This window comes from Branchiostoma lanceolatum, chromosome 5 (genome assembly GCF_035083965.1).
Source record: "Branchiostoma lanceolatum isolate klBraLanc5 chromosome 5, klBraLanc5.hap2, whole genome shotgun sequence".
Lineage (NCBI taxonomy): Eukaryota > Metazoa > Chordata > Leptocardii > Amphioxiformes > Branchiostomatidae > Branchiostoma > Branchiostoma lanceolatum.
Genome location: NC_089726.1, coordinates 20,172,559 through 20,182,900, shown reverse-complemented (window position 1 = coordinate 20,182,900; position 10,342 = coordinate 20,172,559). Strand labels below are relative to the sequence as shown.

At 43.9% G+C, this 10,342-nt stretch overlaps 1 long non-coding RNA gene across 1 annotated transcript; it reads left to right on the top strand.

The window, feature by feature from the left end:
- The first annotated feature begins 4,562 nt into the window (after positions 1-4,562).
- On the top strand, positions 4,563-7,568 carry LOC136435657 (uncharacterized). The gene is made up of 3 exons (XR_010755876.1): positions 4,563-4,745; positions 4,955-5,036; positions 7,196-7,568. It is a non-coding gene; the product is annotated as an uncharacterized lncRNA (long non-coding RNA).
- Positions 7,569-10,342: the final 2,774 nt, after the last annotated feature.

Below are 10,342 nucleotides of genomic sequence, written 5' to 3'. Positions count from 1 at the left end.
CCCTGCCCGGTACCCATTTATTTTCTAAACAGCCGTTGCCTTTTTCGTCCCAAGCAATTGAAAACTGACAATAGGCAATTTATGGAGCAAGGCAACTATCTTTCTTTGTTAAAGAAAGGCTGCCAATGCGCCTACAGCCCAGCCGTATGATATATTCCCATGGGGCAGGTCAACTTTTCTTGGCGGTTAGATTTCGAGAGCTATAGGGTAAGGGAGTCTGTGAGCCAGATGGTTTCTCGATGTGTACAGTCCAGCGTCTTGGCTCTAACATTCTCCTAGGCCCTTCGTTCAGAATGTCAGTCACAGTCAAGCCTGGTTGAATAATCTTCAAGTTTTTCTAAAAGTAGATATTGACCTGTAGCAGCCCCGGCATGGTGTACATACATGTAGGAACATGTATCAAAGAATGTCTAGATGCTATAAATTATTTCAACGCTTGTGAAAGCTCATGATCCTATACTATACACTCTTGCATTTGGTAGATTATATAGCCAATTGTGCTGTAGTAAAGTACCAGTAGACGCCATACATTGTATATTGTAAAATTGTTGTGCAATAGAGAAGAGTCTTCGTCTTCGGTCAGATAGGGTACTTCCAAACTTTTCCAAAAACATTATCAATGCAAACCCCAGAAATTATCAAAAGATGTCCGCAATCCCCCCCCCCCCCCCCCCCTCGGTCCGAAATTGCAAAGCCGCCAAAAGGGACTGCAAAGGAAGCTTTCATAGTGGTCTGAGTGTTCTTGCTTGTAAAACCCTGGGCCTGCATAGAATGAATCGAAGGCCCGCCATATCAAACTTCCAGTCTGCAATCCAGCCCTACTTTGGTACCATTCCCACTAGTAGAGAGGAGTAGAGAACGATGTGTTTTTCCAATCAGGGAGCTCCCTGAGGGAGCTCATGCTAAAAGGAGAGTGGCCCTGCGGTCAGCCTCCAGACGGCCTGGCAGGGGCTCCGCCCTCCTATCATGTGGAATATAATCTATATAAAATTTATATTAAGTCTGTTTCTTAGTTACAACACAGGTTTCCCTCCAAGATGTTGCGGTATCCGTGATGGTAAATGGACTTGTTACGTTTTTCGCCTTAAGTTAAGTACAGGCTAATCAGGCAACATTTGAGGTCATATGACCCACATACAGATATGACAAGGAATATTTTCCTTGGAAAGTTACGTGTGTTTTGACCTCCGATCTATTTCTTCCTGGTTACAAATTCGACGATGACGAGGTAAAATATAAGGCAAGGTGGTCAGGAGGCAGTGTTGCATGAATGTTTAGAAGATCATTCAAGAAACCTATTGTTTTGAGGACCTAGCTTAGACGTAGGTTCAAAAGTAAGTTCATCTACAGCATGTTAATGCTTGATATCTCATTTGTATATACTTAATCCTATGACTATATTCCGTTTTCACCCAAAAATGTGAAGAATGCGTCTTTCTATTTGACATCGTGGTGGAAAAACACAGATGTCTCATTAGCGTCCCTTAATCTGGCACTGACAGCTTCATCTCCCTACTAAGACACCCCAGCGTGCCAGGCATGACCAGCATAGTAGGGCCCTGTAACTGTAAAAGGCCTTCCAGGCGGCGTCGGCGATAATGTTTGAGGGGAGCGCTGATTCGCGTTTTTCAACTTCGGGGTCTTTTGCCGAGGAACCCGTGTAGAACCCGTCAAGTGGCGGCTTATTTACTAATGTTCCCTAGCAAAAGACTAGCCTCCGATGCAGACTCAACCCGGCCGTTTTCTTTTTCAAGTTATTGTTTTTATACTATTATATTTTTTCTTATTGCCAGCAATAAGAACAGAAATATAATAGTATAAAAACAATAACTTGAAAAAGAAAACAGCCGGGTTGAGTCTACATCGGAGGCTAGCAAAAGACCCCGATTAGTTTTAAACATAATCGCCGGCGCGGCCTGGGAGGCCTACAAAGCAGGTTGTCCTCGGGTGGCTATGAACTTGCTGTTTAAATCCATTGAGAGAAATTATATAATAGCTTTGTGTATAGTAAATTACGTTCATCAGAATTTTTAGCCATCAGAATTTTTCGGACTTAAATCGATACATCGTTCATAGTCTTGTGATCTAACTCGAGGGACTGTAGCCTCGATGCCCGCCCCACTCCTCCATCTGTATGATACTTCTCTATCTATTTACCTATCTAACAAGGTCTTGATAGATGTCATAGATCTATAGAACCATCAGTGGTAAGACAACGAAACTTACGCTTACTGAAGTAAAAAATAAGAACCTTTCATATCATCTTTATAGTACCGGGGAATTTCTATCTTGTTTCTCGCTGTCGACGGATTTTGAATAGCCTGTCGACGCTGATAACGCTGTAACAATTTACCCTTACGCTATATTTATACCACTACAAGTATAATAAGCAAAGACGGTTCGATACTGGATTCTGTGTCCCGGGAATGATATTTATTGACATACACAATAATAAACACAAGTTACGGCACAAGTTTACACAATCCATCCTCGTTCACCAGGACCCTTCCGCTCCACTTTACATCGCTCGCAGAATGTAACGTGGAGCGGAAGGGTCCTGGTGAACGAGGATGACACAATCACGAGAACATCAGTCGGCACTGGGAATTTCCTAGGACATTACATACATTCGGACATTGCGCTGTGTACTTTTAATATACTCACTTAGTCAGCGGTTCGGCACATAGACAGGCGCTGGTTCATAGTCGGGAAACATTCCACAGGCACTTACGCCAAGGAGGTTATAGAGTAATAGTTATAGAGGCCCTATAACCTCCTGGCTTACAAACAGGACGGCGTTTGTACTGACTCTGTTCTCTGACTCCCTCAGACTCTAGACTCTAGGCCTCTTTATCTCTCACTAAACAGCTTACGAATATTCTATTATTATTAATTAGCCAGACTGGTAATATCTTACACTTGTACGTGAGATGGTGTCTTCCAGCAAGCCCAATTGTCTTGCATATCAGTCTTGAAACGAATCGAAGAAGCGAGTGAACCCAACCAAGATTCGAACCCACGCCGAAACCGGCAGCCCAGATCACAGGCACGCACGCCTAGGCTAAAAGGTCGCGACCAGTTAGACTGGTCAGTTGGAGGCGCTTGAACCCCCACTGTTACCAGTATACAAACCGAGAAACCCTAGCCTGACCACAGGTGGTAGGCAAAGGTATTGTCGTTGAATAGCTGCTGAAGTTCCGATCGTGACGAAGTACTCACGGGATCACCCGTGCCGAGCTTCCAAGCGAAACCCGAAGCGGTGCCGAAGGCACGAGCGGGGGGTTCGGAGAGCCGAACCGAACTCTGTCTGAGCGAGAAACCATCCCCGCTAATGAGGGGGGGGGGGGCATTTCCGGAGTGAGCGACGGAAGAAACCGTCTTCGGGAGCATTTGAGCGAAAACATATACCGCGGCGGTTACCCAACATAAATACCGTAGCCTAAAGCCCGTGGCCTGGCTCGTAGGCGCCCTCGAAATGAAAACCGCAAAGGAAAGCTGACCCCCTTTGTAACGGATCCTCCGCTCTAGCTGTAGGCATGCAAGCGGCTATCCTTGTCATTTCGAAATTACACAACAAAGCACGTTGCCTTGCTTGACATGGGTTTTGTACTGTTGGTGGGAAGAGAAACACTGTTTAGGAACGGTTTAAGCGCATCCTACCTGACCGAAGACTCGACAAGTTATGTACATGTACAAATCGAGAAACCATCTTAAACCGCCAAGGAAAGTTGACCTGCCCCATGGGAAAATAGCATACGGCTGGGCTGTAAGCGCATTGGCAGCCTTCCTTGACCCAAGATAGTTGCCTTGCTCTAAAAAGTGTCCACCATGGTCAGTTTTCAATTGCTTGGGACGAAAGAGGCTCCATAGTAAGTTTTCAATTGCTTTCAGTCTTTAGGAGATTTAACGTAAAGGGGTAATGCACACTATTTATCTACAATAAAGTCTGGTTTTCCGCTTTTGTCCTCACGAAGATACCGGGATACTGATGCTGGAATATACTTCTCTGAGATCAACCGTTAATGTTGGTCCGGCGGCCGAAGACTCTTTAGTAATTCTATACACAATGCACCGTAGGAGCTTCTCTGGCTGGTGTGTGCATCGTGTAGATCTGCTGGGAGATTAGGCCGCCTGCCGCTGACAGGAAACGGGACACGTAACAGACGGACCGAAACAACCCTTGTCAGTTGAGTCAAGGACATTATATAGTCATCCAATATAATGTCCTTGGTTGAGTGAAAGAAGCAGAAAAAAAGAAACGATTAACAATCAAAAGATATCTTTGAAATGTAACTTATTCTACTTAAACCGACAGATAACCGACCCCTTCGTGACCTTTGTTTGGCCTATTCCGAGGATTCCTTACAGGAATGTGATTCTGAGTAGAGAGTTCATTAGATGCTTGGGGGGAGTGAGGAAGAGTTGTTCTCTACGGCGGTCTGAGCTTCGGGTTCAAGCTCATCCCGCCAAACCAATGAGGTTCTTTAAACGGACATATTTCAATTTAAGAAACAGTGTCATGAATAGACATAATCAACGGTCATCCGTGTTAATATACATAATGTACAGTCCCTTTGGTGAACTCGGTCCTACATATGATTCACATATGGTTCCAATGTATGGACAGTCGGAAACCAGAAGAGGCTCCCATTCATTCAAACGCTGTTTACAGCCTACGGTACTTTCATTTGTGGCAACTACGGTGGCTGTGCACGTCTGCTTTGGAATATGCCTTTCCTGAGAAGGTATGTTTAACTTATTGCTGACATCATACACGGCACCACGCGAGGTTGGGTACCGAGAGGCCATCTTATCGAGTGACCGTATTTTAGGGGAGGGGAGGAATGGGGTGGTAAGGGGGCATTCTCATCTGCGCATGAAACTTGCTATTTCCGCAGGCATTCAGAAATCTTCTCTTGTCGCATTTTACTGAGACTGTTGCCATTTGTTTTAGATTTAGGAGTGGTGTCGACCTTTTGAAGACTTGCTGTAAGGGATATCTAGCGTTTTTTCCAGAAACAATGATGTGCACGAAGGTTAGTTTGGTTGCCCGATCTATCTTTATGTGCCATGCTAGTTGTATATAACTTATAAGAAGTAAGCCGTGCCCACTGCTATTCCTATAATTCAATGGGGGATTAAGGGTCAACACGATGAATTACTGTTTCTCTTCAAAGGTCGCAGAACACAGTTTTTATCCGTGACGCGGGTACAGAAAATAGTGCGGCCCAAACTCTTAAAGACTGGGTAGAACGCTGCATGTGAGAGGCATCCATGTGTAAACTGTGGTGTAGAAATATATCGGCTTATAGACTGTAGGATTTGGAAAGTGGGCCTTTTCCGCTTTGTGTATAAGAGCGCCATTTTGTGCAACCGCCTCACGGGGTCAGTCGGCTGGAGTTCAGTGACCTCTCGCAGAGCAATGTTTCAGGGGAGGGAGTACCTAAACAAACTTCCATATGATTCTGTACAAAACAAGGAACAAAAACTGGCTTCAAAGTACACTTAACAGTATTTCAATGTCCAAAATCTTCCACCCACTGGACAGCTAAATATGTCTAGTTGCCGTTTTTAGAAAAAGCCGGGGTTCGACTCCTGCGTTCTGACGCACAAGACCTGTTTGAACGTAAACAATGACCTTACCCCCTGCTGCTGGGAAACACTGGACTAGTTGGGGAAAACCCCTTACCAAAAGATGTAATTCTATACCACAACAGATGTCAAGGGTCACAATTTCTTTCTGGATTTGAAAAGTTAACAGATGTCTGGTCTCCCTGCCTGAAAAAATGGCCAGAAATTGACCAAAGATTTCACCGGGAAAAACTTCTCAAAATCAGTAACAAAAAAAAAATGCAAACTGGGCTTTGTGCGCATGGCCATTAACCGGTCCCTCCCCTTCAAAGTGGGCGTAAGGAGCCGATACGCCGACAGGATTTTTTTGTCTGTTTTTTGTTTGTTATTTGTAGGTTGTACCCTAAACTCAAACATATTGGTTTTTCGCATTTCTCAAGTGCACCGCGCAAAATTTTTTACCGCGTTGAAGCTAGTCACCTTGGGGCCCGTACATCCACATAGGCCGGAAACGTGTTCTGCTTCCCTTCAAACCGGCTGTCTTTTTAGATTTTGACTGGGCCATATCATAGGACCGTAGGGTTTATTTGAATGACGGTTCCCTATCAACAGACGTTAGGAGTGCCAAGAATGTTATTGACCCAAGTCAAGATATTCGCGTTATATAAATATGATTACCAGCCGTCTTTGTTTCCCTAATACTAGTAATTAGGCCGTTATGAGACACCTTCTGATCTTCTGAAGTCCGCGAGGGACTTAAGTCAAAGCTGTGTGATAGAAGCAATGAGGTGATAGTTTTACCTGCACCACAGTCAAGAAAAGAACATGAATAGAGGGTGACCTTGATCATTCTCCTTCCATAGTACTATATTACTACCTCTTACTATTCATAAGCCCTTTTCCTTATCTTTCGCCAGTTGCTAGAAATTTCTTGTGTGAATATAGCTACTGGTTGTTGCCTACTGGTTTCTGTTTACTGTATATGCAGCTCTTATTATCGTGTATGTTTATAGAGATTCATTCATTAAAATGTTCCATAGTTCGCCAGTATACAAATATAAAGACTATTCAGACAGCCCTGCCTCACAATGCACGGTTTCATATCGTCTTCATATAAAAATTACAGAACAATCAAGCTATCATTAGTACTGATCCCACACGTGATCGCAAGATGGATTGTAATCCTTCTGAACGTACATTTTATGCAGTGGATTCCTATATGTAACGTTGACCATGTCTCTAATGAATGTATCATGAGGAATACCTGAACCTATTGGCTGTTCTTATGGGCTGTACCTAACCAAAATATGTTCTCCTGCTTCAGTTGTTCTCTTGTTTCCGATTGTTATATGTTGTTTTTTCTTAACTGCAGTCCTTAGCCGAAATTTGTATTCCATTTAATCTCGTCTTGCATATACGTAGCCTAGTGTTGTATGTAGGTATGCATGCAATAGTGTAATGCATGTAAATGTATACGCCAAACGACGTGTCTGTGTTTTGTCTGGACTTGTGCTATCATGCATGCTGTGTGTAAAACACGATTTGGGCCACATATTGTGCTATATCAGTGTGTTGGATTAGGTGTTATTCTCCAATCAATCATCCATTCATTCATTTGCTACAGGTTGCTGTTGAAAGAACCACGATGGCTTCAGGTTGCTGTTCATAGAAACAAAATGGTTGGAAAAGACGAGGGAACGTAGTAAGCAAGGATGGTCTAGTAGTGGTCGCGCTGACGGGAGAACGGCAAGCTACAAGACGTAGCCAGGGTCGAGAGCGTACGTGTAAGGGTAGTGCAGGTTTGTTGGGCTTGACCGAACTGATAATGACGTCTTCTCACGACAAGTGGAAGAGCCTGGCTTCAACCGGCGAAAGCCATATGTCCTAACAAGTACAAGAATAATCAAGATGAAAAGAAATTATTAAGGGTTTATCCCCTTGATACTCTGTAATCAGTGGTTTGATAAATTACAAGTAGCTGAACGTCAAATCTTAAACAGATTGTTACTTTACGCATCTTTTGATATTCATAGTTTATCGATACACATATGTATTTACTGACAGCCTCAATTGCAAATACCATCCACTAAGCAAGGCCTTCGAGAGGGTGAAAAATTATTAAGGCCTAAAGATGCTTTATATATATAGGAATATGTATATACATGTACTGTCTACATTTCCAATACTTTCTCAATGTATCGAACGAAAACAAATTGTGAGTGAATTGCCATGGGAAAATCCATAAGACAGCAAATATGAGACCACTTTTCCTAAGATCGTTTCATTTTTTCCTGACAAGGTAACAGTATCAATTGCACTAAAGCTTTTGTAAATCTGTAAAACTCAATTTTGCATCTATTGTTAAATGTAGCTTTCTTCTCTGTGTCCTCTGTTTTGAGGATTTAAATCAAATTTAATTCGTTTTGATTTGAAGTCATGCGCAGGGACAGTCGCTCCCGGCTATTGACGAAATAGTCGACGTCGGCCCGTTCTCCCGGAAGGGCATTCGCCACACCTACTGGAAGAACAGCCGCTCCCAGCTACCGGCCGTGCAATTATCTTCAGCTACCGGCCGGGAAATTTCCCTCATCTACCGACAGGGCAACTGCCTTCATCTACCAGCCGGGCAACTGCCCTGGGCTACCAGCCGGGCAACTGCCCTGAGCTACCAGCAGGGCAACTGCCCTGAGCTACCAGCCGGGCAACTGCCCGGTGCTACCAGCCGGGCAACTGCCCTGAGCTACCCCCCGGGCAACTGCCCTGAGCTACCGGCCGGGCAACTGCCCTGAGGTACCGGCCGGGCAACTGCCCTGAGCTACCAGCCGGGCAACTGCCCTGAGGTTTCGGCCGGGCAACTGCCCTGAGGTACCAGCCGGGCAACTGCCCTGAGGTACCGGCCGGGCAACTGCCCTGGGGTACCAGCCGGGCAACTGCCCTGTGCTAGCTGCTGGCCGGGCAACTGCCCTGAGGTACCGGCCGGGCAACTGCCCTGTGCTAGCTGCTGGCCGGGCAACTGCCCTGAGCTACCATTCAAAATGATGAAATCAAGACGAGACGGCTGAATAATACAAATATTGGTCAGGGCAATCGCCCCCACTAGTCAGACATTTCAGAAAATAAGTGTCGTTAAAAGACAAATACTTGTACAAGATGACGTGATTTTTTGAAAAGTTCAACCCTCAATTTTCGAATTTTCAAGGAAAAAAAGAGGAATAAAATGGATTTTCCCTTATTATTTTGGCGTGTAATTAATACACGTATTGTGCTCACTACAGTTGTAAGAACTCAGAAGCGCGTTGCTAACCAGAGCATGTCAGTATAATTTCCCATGGGACCTTCAACGCTCGCATGGCACAAATACTACGACTTTCCGACGCTTTTTGGCCTTTGCAATTGACAGATCTGACCTAAAAAGACCTCAAAGTCATGTACACACGGTTATCGCATCCTCAAACATATTTAGTTCATTAAATACATTACAAATTCAATTTTCTCCCTACAGGGTGTCCAACGCCAGGCTACGAACATTTTAACGGGGTTTGCTACAAGTACTTTGATGATGAGAAGAACTACGATGAGGCCAAAGATACGTGTGCCGCAGATGGGGCAATGTTGGCCATGCCGAAGGACAGTGAGACCAACAATTTTATTGCCGGACTGGGAAACGGCGACTCCGTCGGAGAAAACCGCTGGATTGGGCTGACTGACTCCGACAGTGAAGGCCAGTGGGTCTTTGAGGACGGACAAACCCTGGAGTCAACCGGCTATTCCAACTGGTACAATGAGAGCTGGAATGAACCGAATGGTGGCACTGGGGAAAACTGTGCCGTCTTCCGATTGACTGGGTCCACGTGGAATGATTTGGGATGCAGCAACTCGGGACGATTCATCTGTCAGATAGATCAAGGTATGCGTCATAATCACCGACGTCGTTATCATTACTTTGCAACATTATTATCCCTGGGTCAGTATGCATGCATTAAGGTAAATTTCTATTTCGTTGCTTCCAGCTCCCAAATCTATCTGCTAAAACTGATAGCCTAAATACTATCGTTGTTATCATGTTCTCTCCTCATTTCGTTCCATTTTAAGCAGCTTTCCCTTACTGTTTTTGCTTTTTTTTTTCATATTATTTCATTTTATCTTATCTACTTGCTATCCCTGTCTCTTTTCCCACCCCTCGTTTAAATTGCTTCTTGTCAAGAATGGCATAGCTATTTATAAAGACATGTACGCCTTGTGTTATGTACATGTATTGTTGCTTAGCGTGTCAATATGTGACATTTTTAGTGTGGCCTGTTTTTTATATTCGTTTCTTGTGACATGATATGTAGTTAATACACCTCTGAGACTGCCACCTAAAAAAACTACAAATACAGCATTGGTAATCCCATAGGTATGCATACTTTAGGTATCCAGCTGCTCAAGGCTTTCTTAGGATACCCTGCAACATTATGAGAATACTACTAACAGGTAGACCTTGATTCGTCTTTTAACCGAAAATACTTGAGACATATAAAATGGATGGCCCTTCCAGATGTCTAAATGTCTAGTAAATAAATGTATAAATATGACGCGTACTAAAAAAGAATTTGAACAGAATGAGCTTCACACCCATTCTCCGTTAACGTGTGCAATTGGGGGTTGAAAATAGTGAAAATTAAAGTTCTTCATAAAGCTTATGCAATGGGCCTAACATATAACTGCTATATGTATATATATAACATATAACTACTATAACTACATTTTCGACGGTTACAAACCAAAATAA